Raw genomic sequence first — 15,684 nt, 5'->3', positions numbered from 1 at the left:
TGTTATAGTACTGTACTGTGGAAGGCTGTCGAAGTTATACTTAGGGACAATTTCGAATGTGTGTAGAGTGTCTGAAATAGCGAAGGGTCCACTTCTGAAACTCTGGCCTTATCCCCAGAGGAGTACCAAGACCTCTTTTTACACCAAAAAGCCCTCTTGCGAAACTCTGGCCTTATCCCTAGAGGTGTACTAAGCCCACCTGTAGCTTGTTTGAGAAGTAAGATAACGCTGGTTATTGTTCTGCTCGAAGGGAAAGAATCTCGTTTTGGAGTGAAAAACTATCTATTTGTTAGTGGAACAGACAAGGTAGCATTGTTTTATGTTGTTTCTAACAAGAATTTTGATTAAGAGAACTTAGAAATACATTACCGTAATATTTTGTAAAGGGAGGGTCAGTAGTAGGAGTAAAACTGACGTCAGAAAAAGCCGCACTGGCATTGGTCAGGCAACGAGCGTGAAGTAAGCTCTGATTGGCCGGTTGGTGTGAGCCTCGCTGGTATTGGTTGAAATAGCATATACGCAGAGAGCTGTGGTTAGATGGTTGGTGTGAGTCGCGCTGGTATTGGACGAGAACTGACAAATAAAATTAGTAGAGTTACGGAAGGGTTTCTTTGTTTGTTTTCCTGAGATATATTAGCATAAAAAAGTCAGAAAAATGAAGTTGCTTAAGAAAATAAAGAATTTCTTTAAAAAGGACAAACCAATACTGACTAGAGAGGGAATTCCTATTCCACCACCAAGAATGCCTGCTGCCTATATGATGTTGGATTGAGGATGCCATACGTGTACTTGGTTAGAGAATTGGGTAGAATATACAAAGGACAATGGTGGTATAGCTTTCCTACAGCATGGTTCGTTTAATATAAGGATTTTGCAGAATTTGAGAAATCGAATGAGTTCACTAGACCCAAATCCCAGACGTACACAGTATAAAGTGTTAGAGGAATGGGAAGTAGAAGCATTCAAAAGAGAGAAATATCGAGGCGGTTGGAGATACAGAAATGTAATGACTAGATATCCTTTTGAGAGAAGAGAAGATAAAATAAAAAGATGGAGGAGAGCTGTGATAACTGAGGGTTTGTACCCAGATTTAGTTGCTGAAGATCAGACAGGAGGCAAATGTAAAGAGAAAAAGAAAAACATAGAGACTTCAAGTTTAAGATATGATCCAAACGATTCTGATGATGAGTTGTTAGAGGACATTATGACCAAAAGACCTCCACCATATCAAGAAAAGTCAGGTGAGGTGACTACAAGTGCACCACAAATGGGAACTCCATTAACTCCACAAGTTACAGAAATAGCTAGAGAAGTACAAGAAAAGGAAATGAATATATTAAACAAGGCAAGAGCAGAGCAGATCCAGAAAATAAATCAGTTGAGTCTAAATGCAGAAGCATTGACGGTACAGGTAAAAATTGGTCCCGCAGTTCCATTGTATGGAGAAAAACTGAATATGTCAAAAGTATATACATTGGCAGTTCCAAGGAGTAGCAGCAGGAGTGGAATAGTGACAGTGGCGGATGGAGATGGACAGGCTGACACGAATACTACATTGTTAGATCTTCCGGTCTGTGGGATGATAACATAAACCCCTAGAAGAAGTATAGAAATAGATCCAAGGAGAATAGGGCCGAATGTCATTCCAGCGACAGAGTTCAGCAGGATCTTCACCAGAGGAATTAAATGATTGGAAAAAGGAAATGGAAAAGCGAAAAACGCAACCACAGAGTATAAATGTGAGCCAATTGAAAGTAGATTTGGAGGAGATGATTATTGGTACAATACGTCCAGACAGACTAGGGACTTACCAAGATGAAGAGCTGTTGTTTTTGTGTAAAAGTATTACTTGAAGAGCGAGGAATCTTCATGAGAAAATAGCAGAGGGTGCTAGTGAATATGGAATTGGCATAGAAAAGTCAAAGGTGTTGCAGAAATCATACAGATTAGCTTTTACTGAAAAGGATTTGGAGAGTTTGAATGCATCTGGAAAATAATTACAAATAAAGGAGTTGATGAATATTTTGTAAAAACGGGGAGAAGAGGCAGTTGGAAAAGGAGCATCGATGTTTCCATTGAGAGAGACAGAGCAAGCTGAAAGGGCGTGTCCGATGACAGAAGTTCCAGTTGGTGGATATCTTCACGTTCCTTGGACGAGCCAGGATAGATTATCCTTTACGAATGATTTTCCCAGGTTAAGAGAGAAACCAGTTGAGTGGTATTAACAGGTAGAGAGGTTTGTGAAAGTTTCAAAGGTTTTGTTAAAGGATTTAGATGGTTTGTTTGAGATTGTCGTCCCAGCTGATTTATGGACAGGGTGTAAGGTCACTGTCGATTAGCCAAAAGAGGAATATCCTAGATATCCTAAAACAGGTGCACCATCAGACGAGGTAATGAAAACGTGTAATCAGGTAATCACCTTTTTGAAAGGAAAAATTTCCCCTAAGGAAACAGATTGGGTTAAGATTGACAGAAAGACCCAAGAACCAAAGGAGTCAGTACATGCCCACTATGAAAGGTTGTTGCAGGTATTTAATCAGTACAGAGGGTTTGAGAATATTGGAGACAAAGATATTTGTGCTTGGATTGAAACCGGAAATTAGTAAAATGATTCAACAGCATTTGATCTCCTGGCAAAGCAAAACATTTGAAGACATTTTGAGGTATGCGAAGTATTGTAGTAACAATATTGAATCGAGACATAAAAAGTTCAAAGAGAAATGTGATGCAGAATGAGGTGGGTGTGAATCAACAGCAGCAGCTGCAGCAGGTAGTTGCTCCACAGTTACAGGTGCCACAAGCTCCTATGCCAAATAATCTGAATGCTCAAGTGCAGAGGTTCAGTGCAAACACTGGAATTCACGGAGGTGATCAAGTTGGTAAGAATCAAAATGTGCAAATGGTTCCGCAATACTGGTTGCAGTGCAATGAGAGAGATTCATACTCATGTCAATGACGGTGCATGACGGGGGAGGAAGAGTGAGTACTTGGCGCATCTTTAGCGGTAGATCAGTAAGGTCCATTTGTTGACGGAGAAGTGGAAGGTAATGATATTACATTCCTAGTGGACACTGGTGCTACCCGTTCTACTGTGAGAGCAGCAGAAATTCCGAATCTACCCCTCTCGGGAGAAACTATCCAAATTGTAGGAGTCTCGAATAAGCATATTTGAACCCCAGTCACAAACCCAATAGCAGTTCATATTGGGAGTTTCAGAGACATGCATCAATTTGTGGTATGTGACTCGAACCCAGTAAATCTCTTGAAAAGAGATTTATTGTTCAAAATGAATTGTATTATCTACTGTACACCAGATGGTATTGCGTTTCAGACACCGGATGAGGATGTTGCATTTAAAATAATGTTAGCAAAGCAAGGGACAGAAGTGGATGAGTTGTTTTCACTGCTCACAGAAGAGAATTTGCCTGAAGAATTAAAAAGTACATTAGGGTCGGATGTATGGGATTTTATAGGAAAGGAAATTGGCCTAATGAAAAATGTAGATCCAATTCAGATTACAGTGAAAGAGGGTGCTATATATCCAAACACACCTCAGTACAAAATCAGTCTGAAAGTAATTGCAGGAGTTGCGCCTGTGATTGACCAAATGATTGAACAAGGAATTCTGAAAGAAATTTTAAGCAGTCCTTGTAATTCGCCTATTATAGGTATCAAGAATCCCAGTGGAAAATACAGAATAGTGTAGGATTCAAGAAAAATAAATAAAATTGTAGTACCCTGTTGTCGAGTAGTGCCAAATCCAGCAGTAATTCTTTACTAAATTCCTTGGGATGCTGAATGGTACACAGTGATTGATTTGTGCCAAGCATTTTTCTCGATTCCTTTACACCCGGGAAGCCAATATCTTTTTGCATTCTGTTTCGGTGACCGTGTTTTGGCATGGTGGCGAGTTCCTCAAGGGTACACAGAGAGTCCTTCAATTTTTAATCAGATTCTGAAAAGGTGTCTGGAGACTTTAGTCATGCCAGAAAATTCAGTTTTGGTTCAGTCCAAGACACAAGAGGCATGTGTAACAGATACCATTGCCTTACTGAATCCTTTGGCAGAAGGAGGACACAAAGTGTCACCAGCAAAATTGCAATTTTGTAAACAGGAAGTCCAATATTAAGGACACAAAATAGAAAAAGGAGTCAGAAAGGTGACACCAGAAAGAATAAGTATGATTACCCAAATGAGCTCACCTACCATTCAGAAAGAAGTATACATGTTTTTGGGAATGGTTGGATACTGTAGGCAGTGGATCAGTGGTTTCTCACTGATTGCAAAACCTCTACAGAGGTTGACATGAAAAGATGTGAAGATCCGATTGTGCTGGATGATGAAAGTATAGAAGCTTTTACTAAACTGAGAAACAGTCTTTGTAGAGCATCGCATTGGGAATGCTGGATTATTCAAAGGTGTTTGCATTATACTGTTGTGAAAGAGATGGGTGTGCACTTTCAGTTTTAACTCAAAAACATGGAATGGCACGACGTCCAGTAGCATATTTTTCTGCTATTTAGGATTCTGTAGCCGCATTGTTACCAGGCTGTTTGGAAGCAGTAGCTGCTACTTGTGTGAGTCTGGAACAGAGTGAAGCAATTGTTTTGGGACATCCAGTCAAGGTGTATGTGCCACATTCAGTTGAGATCCTTTTGACTTGCACTAGGACGCAGTATATGACCTATAGTCAGCTTACTAGGTACAAAAGAGTGATTTTGGGTGCTCAAAATGTGATGTGACCGTGGTGAGGTGCATAACTGTAAATCCAGCAACCCTATTGCCGAATTCATATTGTGAGGAAGTGAGAGAGGAAGCAGATCATGATTGTTTGGATGTGACAGAACTGTGCACAAAACCCAGGTTTTATATTGAGGAAGTCCCTTTAGATGAATCAGACTGTGTGATGTTTGTTGTTGGATCCTGTTTAAGAAATGAGAAACGTGAACAGTGTACTGCCTATGCTGTTTGCACCATAGCGGGAGTTCTAGAAGCATCCTGTCCAAAAGGGGTAAACTCAGCCCGAATTGCTGAGTTGAAATCTCTAATTAGAGCATACAAAATTGCCGAAAGCCTGAGGGTAACCATGTTTACTGACAGTCAATATGGTTTCAGGGTTGTCCACAATTTTGGTCAGCTATGGATGCAAAGGGGATTTCTGACTTCTTCAGGTTCCCCTATAAGGAACAGCAAAACTTTAAAAGATTTAATGGATGCTTTACTATTGCCCAAAAGATTGCAGTGGTCAAATGTTCTGTACATAAATCAGGAGATGATTATGTGCCGAAAGGCAACAGATACGCAAATCAAGTAGCACGTTTCTGTGCACAAAATTAGGTAGCCCTAAACAGAGGGATGGAAAGAGAAAATACCAATTGCCATCTTATGTTTTCTTCTTTATTTGAAATGTGGGATGAGATTTGACAGTTACAGGAGGAAGCAAGTGATGAGGAATAAGACATTTGGAAAAATTCAGGCTGCAGAAAGAGAGCAGAGGACGAAGTGTGGGTCAATTTAGACGAAATGCCAGTCATGCCAGATAGTTTACTATCCCATATGGCAAGGATATACCATGGAATTTTACATGTTGGAAGAGATGCAATGATTAGGCTCTTCAAGAAGTCATGGTATAACCCAAAGTTCAGAGTCATTGCAGAGAGTCTTTGCCATAGATGCATAACATGTCAGCAGCAAAATCCAGGCAGGAAGACAGTTATTAGTTAGGGACAGATTGGAAAAGCAGCGGGACCATTTACCCGACTCCAGTTGGATTTCATAGAGCTCCCCCTGTGCAATGGGCTGAAATATGTTTTGGTTGTCGTCTGCTTGTTCACTCACTGGGTGGTAGCCTATCCAATGGGAAGGAATGACAGTCTAACTGTCGCAAAACTGCTTCTAAGATAACTGATACCTAGATTTGGGTTCCCAGTCACTTTAGAAACAGATAGAGGAACACATTTCAATAATGAGATCATTTGGATGATTTCTGCAGCATTGCAAATTGAACAAAAGCTGCATTGTGCCTATCAACCCGAAGCATCTGGAGTGGTTGAGCCGATCAATGGCACAATAAAATCTAGGTTAGGAAAGGTTTGTGCATCCACAACACTGAGATGGCCTGACGCTTTACCCCTTGTATTGATGAGTCTTAGAAGCATTCCTGACAAAAAGACAGGATTGAGCCCACATGAAATCCTGATGGGAAGAGCAATGAGACAAGCATTTGTACCAGCGAACAAACTGATGAATATATCTGATGATCTAGTGCTTGATTATTGCAGAGGATTGGCTGATCTGGTGCCTTTTGTGTCTCACCAGGTTGAAGAAAATGCCAGTTCAACACAGCCGAATCAAGCTCATGATCTGAGTCCTGGAGAGTGGATTCTCGTCAAGAAACATGTGAGGAAATTGTGTTTAGAACCCAGTGGAACGGACCTTACCAGGTGATTCTGGTGACGACAACAGCAGTGAAGTGTGGTGGTTTGCCAAATTGGATTCACACGATCCATACCAGATGAGTCCCAAGTCCACTTGAAAGACAAGAAGAGCAGTAACTGGTAAACCGAAGACAAAGACCAGAGGCTGAAGTGGGTGAAGCTGTAGAATCTTGAGTGACAGATTCTGAAGAACAAACTGATGATGAACAGCCAAGCACGAGTCAAGTAGAGTGGGCACCAGCTACTGGGTCTCGTGAGTCTGCTGTTGAACCTGAAGAAAGTGAGTCTTTTGTTGAACCAGAAGAAAGCGAGATTACTGTTGAATCAGCAGAAACAAGTTAATGAAAGTCAAGAAGAAGAACAAATAAAAGAAAGGCCAAGTAAAGGAACCTGTAAAACAGAAAAAGAAGGTGAAGAAGTAGTTCAAGCTAAAAGGCCAAGAAATGTGATAATTGGCCAGGAGGAGTGAAAAGACTGAAATACACTCTTGTGAGGAGAAGGTCAAAGAGAAGACCAGAGCAAATTAATGAGGTCTCAATTCAAACAGAACAAGAAGACTCAGGAGAAGCTTCAGTATGAAAAACAAGGAGAGTTAGAATTCCAAGCAAGAAATACACATCACTAGAATGGACGTATGTTATCTTGGAAGAAATTGAAAGCTCAGGTCTAAGTGAAGAAAAAGACGGTACTGACACTGAGCAAGCTGATAAAAGCAAATTGAAACCACCTTAAAAGAACTGTGAAAAAATTAAGTTGCAACATTGCCAGACAAAATGAATTGAATGTCTCAGAAAACCAAAAGAAAATAAATAAAAGAAAGGGGCAAAGAAGAAAAGCCTTGAAGTTTAGGATTACACTATTTTTCAGAAAATGTTTGAGTGAGTTTAGAGTTTTTATAGATTTATATTTTTAGTAGAATACAAAAATGACCGAAGCAAAAGTGACTGAACATCCAAAATCTAGTCTAAAACATGGATGTATTAAAGCTTGTTTATGTAGTGTCTTTTTACTAACATTTATGTGGATATTATTAACTGTAGTTGTACCTATTCTAATGGTAACTAATAACGGAAACAATACTAATAATGCAATAATTGACAGAGAGAATGATGTTTCTAAAGAAACCCCTAATACTAACATAGAACAAATAGATGGAAAAATTCTCTATCATGATCAATCAATTAGTGATTTCTCGTTAAATGATTTTACTAAATTGTTGTATAAATATGTTAATACAATGAATGTGAGTGATTGTTATGTGTGCATGCAATTACCTTCGTCTGTCTCAGAGGGGGTGACCTATCACTACCTACCTTTAAGATATGGTGTGTCTTGCAGTGTTTTAACCAGCCTGTTTTACGTGACGGGGAAGCTGGAGTATCATTATTCCAATATAGATCTAGTATTTTCAGAAATACCTATTATAAAGGAGCTAAACAAGGTTTTAAGTAATAAAAATGCACAGTATATGGGAAAATTCTTCCATATTACTAAGACATTAGATATAGAATATGCTTATAAAAACAATCTGACATGTAGTTTGCGGGTTGAAGAGAAAGTGTTCATAGACATGGTAGAAAATAGAAGAGAAAGTTTCCAAAGCAAAACTGCTGAACAGAAGTCACAGGTACTACCATGGACATTTAGAGAGGGAAATTATGAGAAAGACGAGACATACACTGCAATGTCCCTGGATTGGCATCAAAAAGGAAAAATCTGTTTGCTTAGAATGAAAACTAACTATAACAATTATTTCATTGGTACTAGTGAATGTGAACATACTTTTCAAATTACTGGAGGTTGGGGATTGAAGGGTGGAACTGATCCTGTTTTCCCTGGAGTCTATTATGTGTGTGGTAAGAAAGCCTATTACAGGTTGCCTGCACATTGGTATGGTAGTTGTTATTTTGCAATTGTTTTCCCGAAGGTCTACCGTGTAGACAGAGAAAACAAGAGAATCAATTAAATAAAACAAGGACTAACACGTAATAAGAGAGTACGTTTTTCAGAAATAGTAGGTTATATTTTTGGTGCACTGATACCATCAGTTTGAGTCGTTCTGAATTCACTCAAAATTCAAAAATTGTCCACAGTGGTTGATCATTTATCAACAGATACTGCTGGTGGGTTCTTGATGATTGACACCGAAATGGTTGCAAGCATATCAATGGTTTTGCAAAATCGACTTGCCCTTGATATCTTATTGGCAAAAAAGGGTGGAGTCTGTGGCATGTTGAAAATTCACTGCTGCACTTATATCCCTAACAAAAGTAAAGGTATTGAGGAATATATAAAGAATATTATGAAATTACATGAAGATTTGACCCAACTGGAGGTTAACGGTGTCTGGGAGAGACTTTGTAAGAGTTTCTCTTCCGTAGGTAATTGGTTTTCTACTTTTGGAAGTAGCTTATTATGGAAAATATTAATGGCAATCATTTCAGTAGCTGTAGTAGCCTTGGTAATAATAACAACATATAAGTGTTGTAAGTGTAAGTGTGGAAGAAGAGAAATGACAGAATCCAATAACAAATGAAAAGCAAGAAAGAGAAAAAGAGATGAAATAGAACTAGAAGAAATGAAAGAAGATTGCTGTGACAAAATAAAGGATTTAGATGAGCAATTAATGAAAAGAGAAAAGAATACTGCTCTTTAGATAAATAAAGATGGCACTTAGTATGGTGGGTATTTTATGATGCCTCCAGAAAGTCATCAAAGGGGGATTGATGGAGCAGGATTTTTAAAAAAGAAACCTGCTCGAATTGACACCCCGTAATACATACTAACAGTGTGCAGTGAAAAATGAACATGCAGAATCACATGAACAAGGGGAAACCACTTTGTGCATGCGTGCACTAATGTGAACTAATGCATGAAAGAACTAGGCCGCATTCTACATGTGCGTTTCGAAAGAAACACAATTAGTGCATGTCTAGGCTGCATTTCGCATCTTTCTAGAAAATAATAATGAATAATGCCGCTTTTGCTCTAAGCTTATGCTAGGAAACATATTAACAGGGGATAGTGCAAATGTGGGTGGTAAACAGTGAAAAGTGCATTTCCATATAATTAATTAATGTATATGTTTCATTCACCATAGTGAGCTGAGAGGGCCAACGGTTACTTAAATTTACCGGATAGATGAGGGGCTGGAAAAGTGAGCAAGAATGACCTGACAAAACAGACAGAAACGCTGAGTGCTGCAAAAGAGACCAAAAGTCCAAAGTTGCTCAGCTCAAAGAACATTGTTCGCCTGCCAAAAGATGAGACTGGCCGTGGGACCCAAGACTTTTTCCGTGGACGTGGCCGAGAAGTTTGTGTGAAAATGATGAAATGTAACAAGAAACTAAATTGTATGAACTGGTCAATAATTATGTAATGTGAAAGGATGTAGAACAATGAGCATGTCAGATTATTAATGAAATCACGGTGGTGTGAATGCACCACCTCCCGACCTGACCAATGAAAAGTCAAATCCGGTGAATTGTTTCAACGAATGTGGGTTTTACATGTAGGTTTTAGGGTATAACTAGGGTGCCTTTGGGGTGTGGTTTGATGCATTGAAGGCTTATCTTTGCTCTGATCGAGTGCAGAGGAGAGAGGGATGATACGTCGCTGTCCGTTGGTTTGCAGAGAGGCCTAGCTGATCCTGTTCCTGTCCTATTCCTGATTCCTGGAAACTTTGTTCCCTGTCTCTATTTCAGGGGACCCCCAATACTCCTTTTGCCAGGGGGTGGTATTTCACATATCCTTTAGGTTTGTATTATTATTCTGACTCGTACTTTGCATTATTATTTGCAAGTGTATTTTTGTCTCTGAAACTTATGTCTCCTTATCTATCCACTCCGTCATATGTATATTGTTTCTCATTATTTTGCTGAAACGTATGTCTCTTAATCTATACACTCCTTCATATGTATATTTTTTCACATTATTTTGCTGAAACATATGTCTCTTCATCTATCCACTCCTTCATATGGATATTGTACAATTTGATGATGAGTTTGACATTGTTTGCATTTGCTGGTTGTTTTTCTCTCCCTTTGTGAGATTCTTTGTTTGCATTGTAACCTGTATGCGATGAGCATTCATTATTCACAAAAAACTTTATTAATCTTACCGAGAGTCTGTGTTTTTTTAGCTAGTTAGATAGTACTATTTTTACCATCAACTACTCAACTAATTAATTGGTCCATTGACCGAGAGGAAAGAGATTTGATATACAAGTCTAGTTATACATTTAGAAATGTTAAACATGAATCTGTGAAAGGAATAATTTTCACGTCATAAAACTTGACCCCCTGCGCAGCAGGGATTGTAATTTGGGTGAATGTGTATGGGCCATTTGTATGAAATAATCAATGAGTGTCGATCCCTGATTAAGTGTGGCGCTGGATCACCTCCAATGGCTCTCCAAACAGTTTAGACCCCGTGAAGGCCAGCTTCATCATGGCAGCTTTCTGAGCAGCCTCTGCTTTCCAAGGCTTAAGCCACAACTGTCTCCGAGCAGCCACTGATGCACCAGCAGCAGCAGCCGCCGTACTAAGGGAATCGAATTACAAATCCTGTTGCTCCAACATGGACAAAGATTCTGAGGGATCCTCAACCTGCAAGAGCTGCTCAGAAAAACCCTGGCAGTCCTTCAGAAGTGACTGAACCAGGTAGCTAGTGTAAGCCGCAGACCGAACTGCAAGATTAGAGGCAGCAAAGGACCGCTTCAAAGCCCTTTTGACCTGCTTGTCCCCAGGATCAGAGGGAACCGCATCCTCGGACACCACCAGGCTCTGAGATGCCATACCAGCCAGCAGGGAATCCACCTTCACCATAGACGGAAATTCCTCAGCGAACCCCTGTAAAGGATGCCTCTTAGCGAGAAATCGGGGAAAGGAATGTCTGTCAACATTCTTCCACTCTCCCTTCAGTCTATTTCTCACAGATTTATGAATAGAAAGGCATTCAGGCTCTTTCTTCTGGTAATTGGCAAAAAAGTCTTCTGACTCCCCACCTTCCAAGGGACTAGGGTACACCAAATTGTCCTGAACATGCTGCAGATCACTGTGAAGGTCCGCCCTGTGGACAAAACGACCCTTCACCTCCTCATCCGACTCCACGTCTGGATCTACCTCAGCCGAGGCATCCAATTTCTGCCTCTTAGGCCCCTTGGGATCACGAGCCATAAAAGTCGCAGCCACTGCGGCCTCAATCATCTTCTGCACCTCAGCCAGGGAAGGAGCAGTGGAAGGCCCAGCAACCACCACCTCCTCCTTACATCTGAGTTCACCCACATCGGAACCTCTACCCTCCATGATGGACACAGGAAAGCAACCTCCTATAAATACTCCGACCAATCAAACAAGCCCTCAAGGGCCAATCAGTGAAACACTATGACCCATAGCCAACCCCCAACAGGACCGGAGGCCGGCTCCTAAACTGGCAAACCAGAGACATCGTAGCTAACCCTTAAAACTACTGACCGAAGCAGGCCGCAGCTGTAATGAAATCTGACCGGGCTACAACCCAAACCGAGAACACTCCAGGTAAGGCTCTCCAGCCATGCCCGCCATCTCAGCACACACTCAATGCACACTCAGGACAGACCTAAACCCCATGAGCATATCTCCTCCCACCCACGGGTATAAAGGTAGAGACCACAAATGCAAGGCCATAGGCTGCACGCAGCAGGAAAAAACTGGAAACACCGCGGCCCCTTCAAACAGGCCGCAACTCCTTTATGAATAGGAAGGCATTTTATTGAGAGGGGAACCAGCTTCTAACCAGTAGGCCCACCCGGACCCCGCACCCAGCTCTCAGCTACCCCATAACAGAGGCCAGAATCGGGGACCAGCTCCCGGCCTCCAGAAAACAATCCAGTGCCCCCACGGGTCCCATGAGGCAGGAGACACCGCATCCTAACAGTGGGGCAACTCTGACTCGTAAACGATAACGGAGCCCCCCTTCACGCAGAAGGCCTTCGAGGAGGACACCTACTGCTAAGCCCTCGGCACACCAATAAAGGCAAAGCCACGCCCACATACCTCCCCTCTCTCCCTGGGTGTTCCTGCTAGAGCAGGGAACAAACCCAGAAGAGGGGAGGCAACAGCAGGGCCGTCACTACCCCACAGCAGACAGCCTGACCCCTAACACCCTAGTCCTGCTACAGCAGGGACTGTGAAACGCACCCAGGCCGGCATGCAGGGAACACAATGGCAGCTCAATGCAGACCGCCGCACACTTACCGATAGGAGGTGGCAGACCCCCCACGAAGAGTCATGCACGGAACTGCATACAGCAGAAAAAAACAACAGGATGTGGATAGGGCAGTCATGGGTTATATGCCACAGGATGTGGGAGTGGCCTGGAGGGAAGGGATGGGCTTAGAGTTTGGCTTGGAAATATCTGGTGGGAGGAGCTATGCTCATGTGGTTTGGCTGGGACAGGTAGGGCTGACGAGGAGGTAATATCAGATTTACAGCAGCTGACCATTTGATTGGCAGTAATTCTTTGAGTTTACCTAAGGAGAGAGTCACTTTGTAGATTGTGCTAGAAACAACTTTGGCTGTCTAGTTTAGCTACTGTGACTAACAAAAAAGGACTATACTGATAGGGGCTTTGAGTCTTTTCCATTAATTCCATCAGAATCAATAACAGCTGAAACCACAGCAGGGACAACAGCGGTGACCAGAGCTTTCATAACAGCACATACCTGGGGAGTGACCATAGCTGTCACAATAACAGGAGCCAACAAAGGGACCACAACACTGACAAAAACAATGGCATGGGCAACCGCTGCAATGAAAGCTGCCAGTACAGTGAGGGAAACAGCTGAAACAAAATCAATGTCCACTGTGTGCACCACAGCAGGGACCACAGCAGGGACCACAGCAGTCACTAAAGCTTTAAACACAGTGTCAGGATCCATCGGACTGCCCACCACCTTCCGCACTCCAGTAGTGGGGGACTATTCAGGGTGAACCCCATCGCGCTAGGTGCATTTCACTCCTTTACATCGTACCTAGGAAGACTGCCTGTCGGGTGGGGGCTCCTAGCAGGTTCTCAACACATGCCTCTCGCCCTCGGTTCGTCCCCTCTTTTACTCCCCGTGTTCCCTGAGGAAGAAAAGCAGACTTATATTTCTTCAATTCTCTGCTCCGGGATGTGGTCCTGTTTTCCTTATCTTTGTTTCCAGGCCACGCCAGAACTCGACTCAGCAACCTCCATGACTCAGCAGCCTCCGTGACTTAACAAGCCTACCTGACTCAGCAGCCTCCGTGACTCAACAAGCCTCCATGACTCAACAAGCCTCCATGACTCAGCAGCCTCTGTGACTCAGCAACCTCCATAACTCGGCACCCTCCATGACTCATCAGCCTGGCAAAAGGTGTTTAACTCTCACCTAGGCTCATCTTCAGTGCTTCGCATTGAGTTTCCTGTTGAAGATCCTGCTGCGTGACGGTTCTTCTCTGTAGGTGCTGGTCGGACGAGTCCTGTTCCATCCTTGCTGCTGCTACTCGCAGATAAGTCTAAATCCTTTTTGGGCTACATTTAACTCTTGTGCTCAGTGGAATTCCATTGTTTTGACTCCCGGCTCATTTCTGGTTATCGGGGAGATCTTGGGTAACTGCCCCTGAAACTCTTTGCAGTCAGTGACTTCCTGACTTTGTTTCCTATATCACAGTTCCCTCTTGTTCCTGCTCAGCTTACTTTACACTACTTGCCTGGATTTTGGTCATTTCCTCCTCATATCATTTATGTAATTCGTGCATAGTCCTTGTTGATAGAAGTGTATATTATTATTGCAGTGTTTAATGTTATCCTGTTACGTCTCCGTTTTTTCTCGCTGAAAGGTGGTCTTGGTAACACTCTGAAGCCTTGGACATACTTCAGCTGAAGGATACAGATAATGTCTTATCTCATTGAAATAAGAATGTATGGTGTGCTTATGTGTAATCTTTGTTTGCACAATATTGTGTGAGTGTGTATTTATCTTTGGCGCCATATTATGTGACTGCAGTTCTGATTTATTCTAATCATTCTAAAAGACCTCTATTTTTCCGAGACTCAATGCAGAAGTTTATGCATGAAATGTCATTGATTATTGGTGTTATTATTGATGTATTTTACTACTGCTGCAGGAGCTGGTCTCCATACTCATTCCTAGCTTTAGGACATATGTCCCTGATTGTTCTGTGACCCAGAGTTTGCTTCTCCACCGACACGCACCTGTTGTTTCTTTCTTTATTTTAGCTTTTGTTTTAGCTAATTATTTTAGTTTATTGTTTGTTCCCAAACCCCTTTCCCTTGAGATTATCGGATAAGCACTGGTGTCTCTGGTTCAGTGTTTGTCGGATGATTTCAGGGGATTGTTGGGGTCCAGCTGCCTCTGTGTGTCCAGCAGAGAGAAGAACGCGTTCCAGCATTCATCTTCCCAGATTGGTTCCTGATACACAGCAGCAACCACAGCAACAGGAGCCTCAGCAGCAGTAGTTGTGACCAAAGCTACTCCCATATTAGAAAAACCTGTTGTATTGAAAGCAGTAACCACATCTACCTTAGCAATAATGAACACAGGCAGGGCCACAGTAGCATCTGCCGCTTTCAAAATGGCAGGTACAACAATAATAAACGCTGACAGTAAGGTATCAGCAATGACCACAGTTTAGTTAGGATTATAATAATGTTAACAGCTGCAGCAATAGCACAACCACAGTAGTGAAAACAACTGCCCTAGCAACAGGGAGGCTGGAACCAAAAACAGTTTCCAACAGCACAGCCATAACTGCAACCGTTACAGCTGACATTGCAAAAAATGCTACAATACAAAATCAAGAAGGATTTTTGCAAAATGATAAAATGATGTAGTGAGATGCATGTCACACTTAGTACACTCAAGTCGTGATTTGGCTCCCATTACGTCAATTCTGAGGCTTGCCCCCCAAATCTCGATTAGCAAAGGCTTTGAATAAATTATGAAGAAACCTTCTATTACACTTACTTCCGGTTCGATGCACGCTCACCACTCCACAAGTGCTGCCTTACTTTGACAACAGTCAACCAATGCTCCCCCGCCCATTCTGTTGTTTCTCCCAACCTGCTCCCCCAGCCGCTCCTGCATTGCTCCCCATACCTTATGGTCCTTAGCATTTTCTTAACATAAATTATAGGGCCTGGCAGCTTACATTTACAGCCAGGCCTCTCTTCTTTAAAAATATTTTTTAATTTACTGTTACAAAAGGCGTCTGCCTGGACC

The sequence above is a fragment of the Triturus cristatus genome, chromosome 9 (genome assembly GCF_964204655.1).
Source record: "Triturus cristatus chromosome 9, aTriCri1.1, whole genome shotgun sequence".
Lineage (NCBI taxonomy): Eukaryota > Metazoa > Chordata > Amphibia > Caudata > Salamandridae > Triturus > Triturus cristatus.
Note: the sequence above shows the minus strand (reverse complement) of the source record.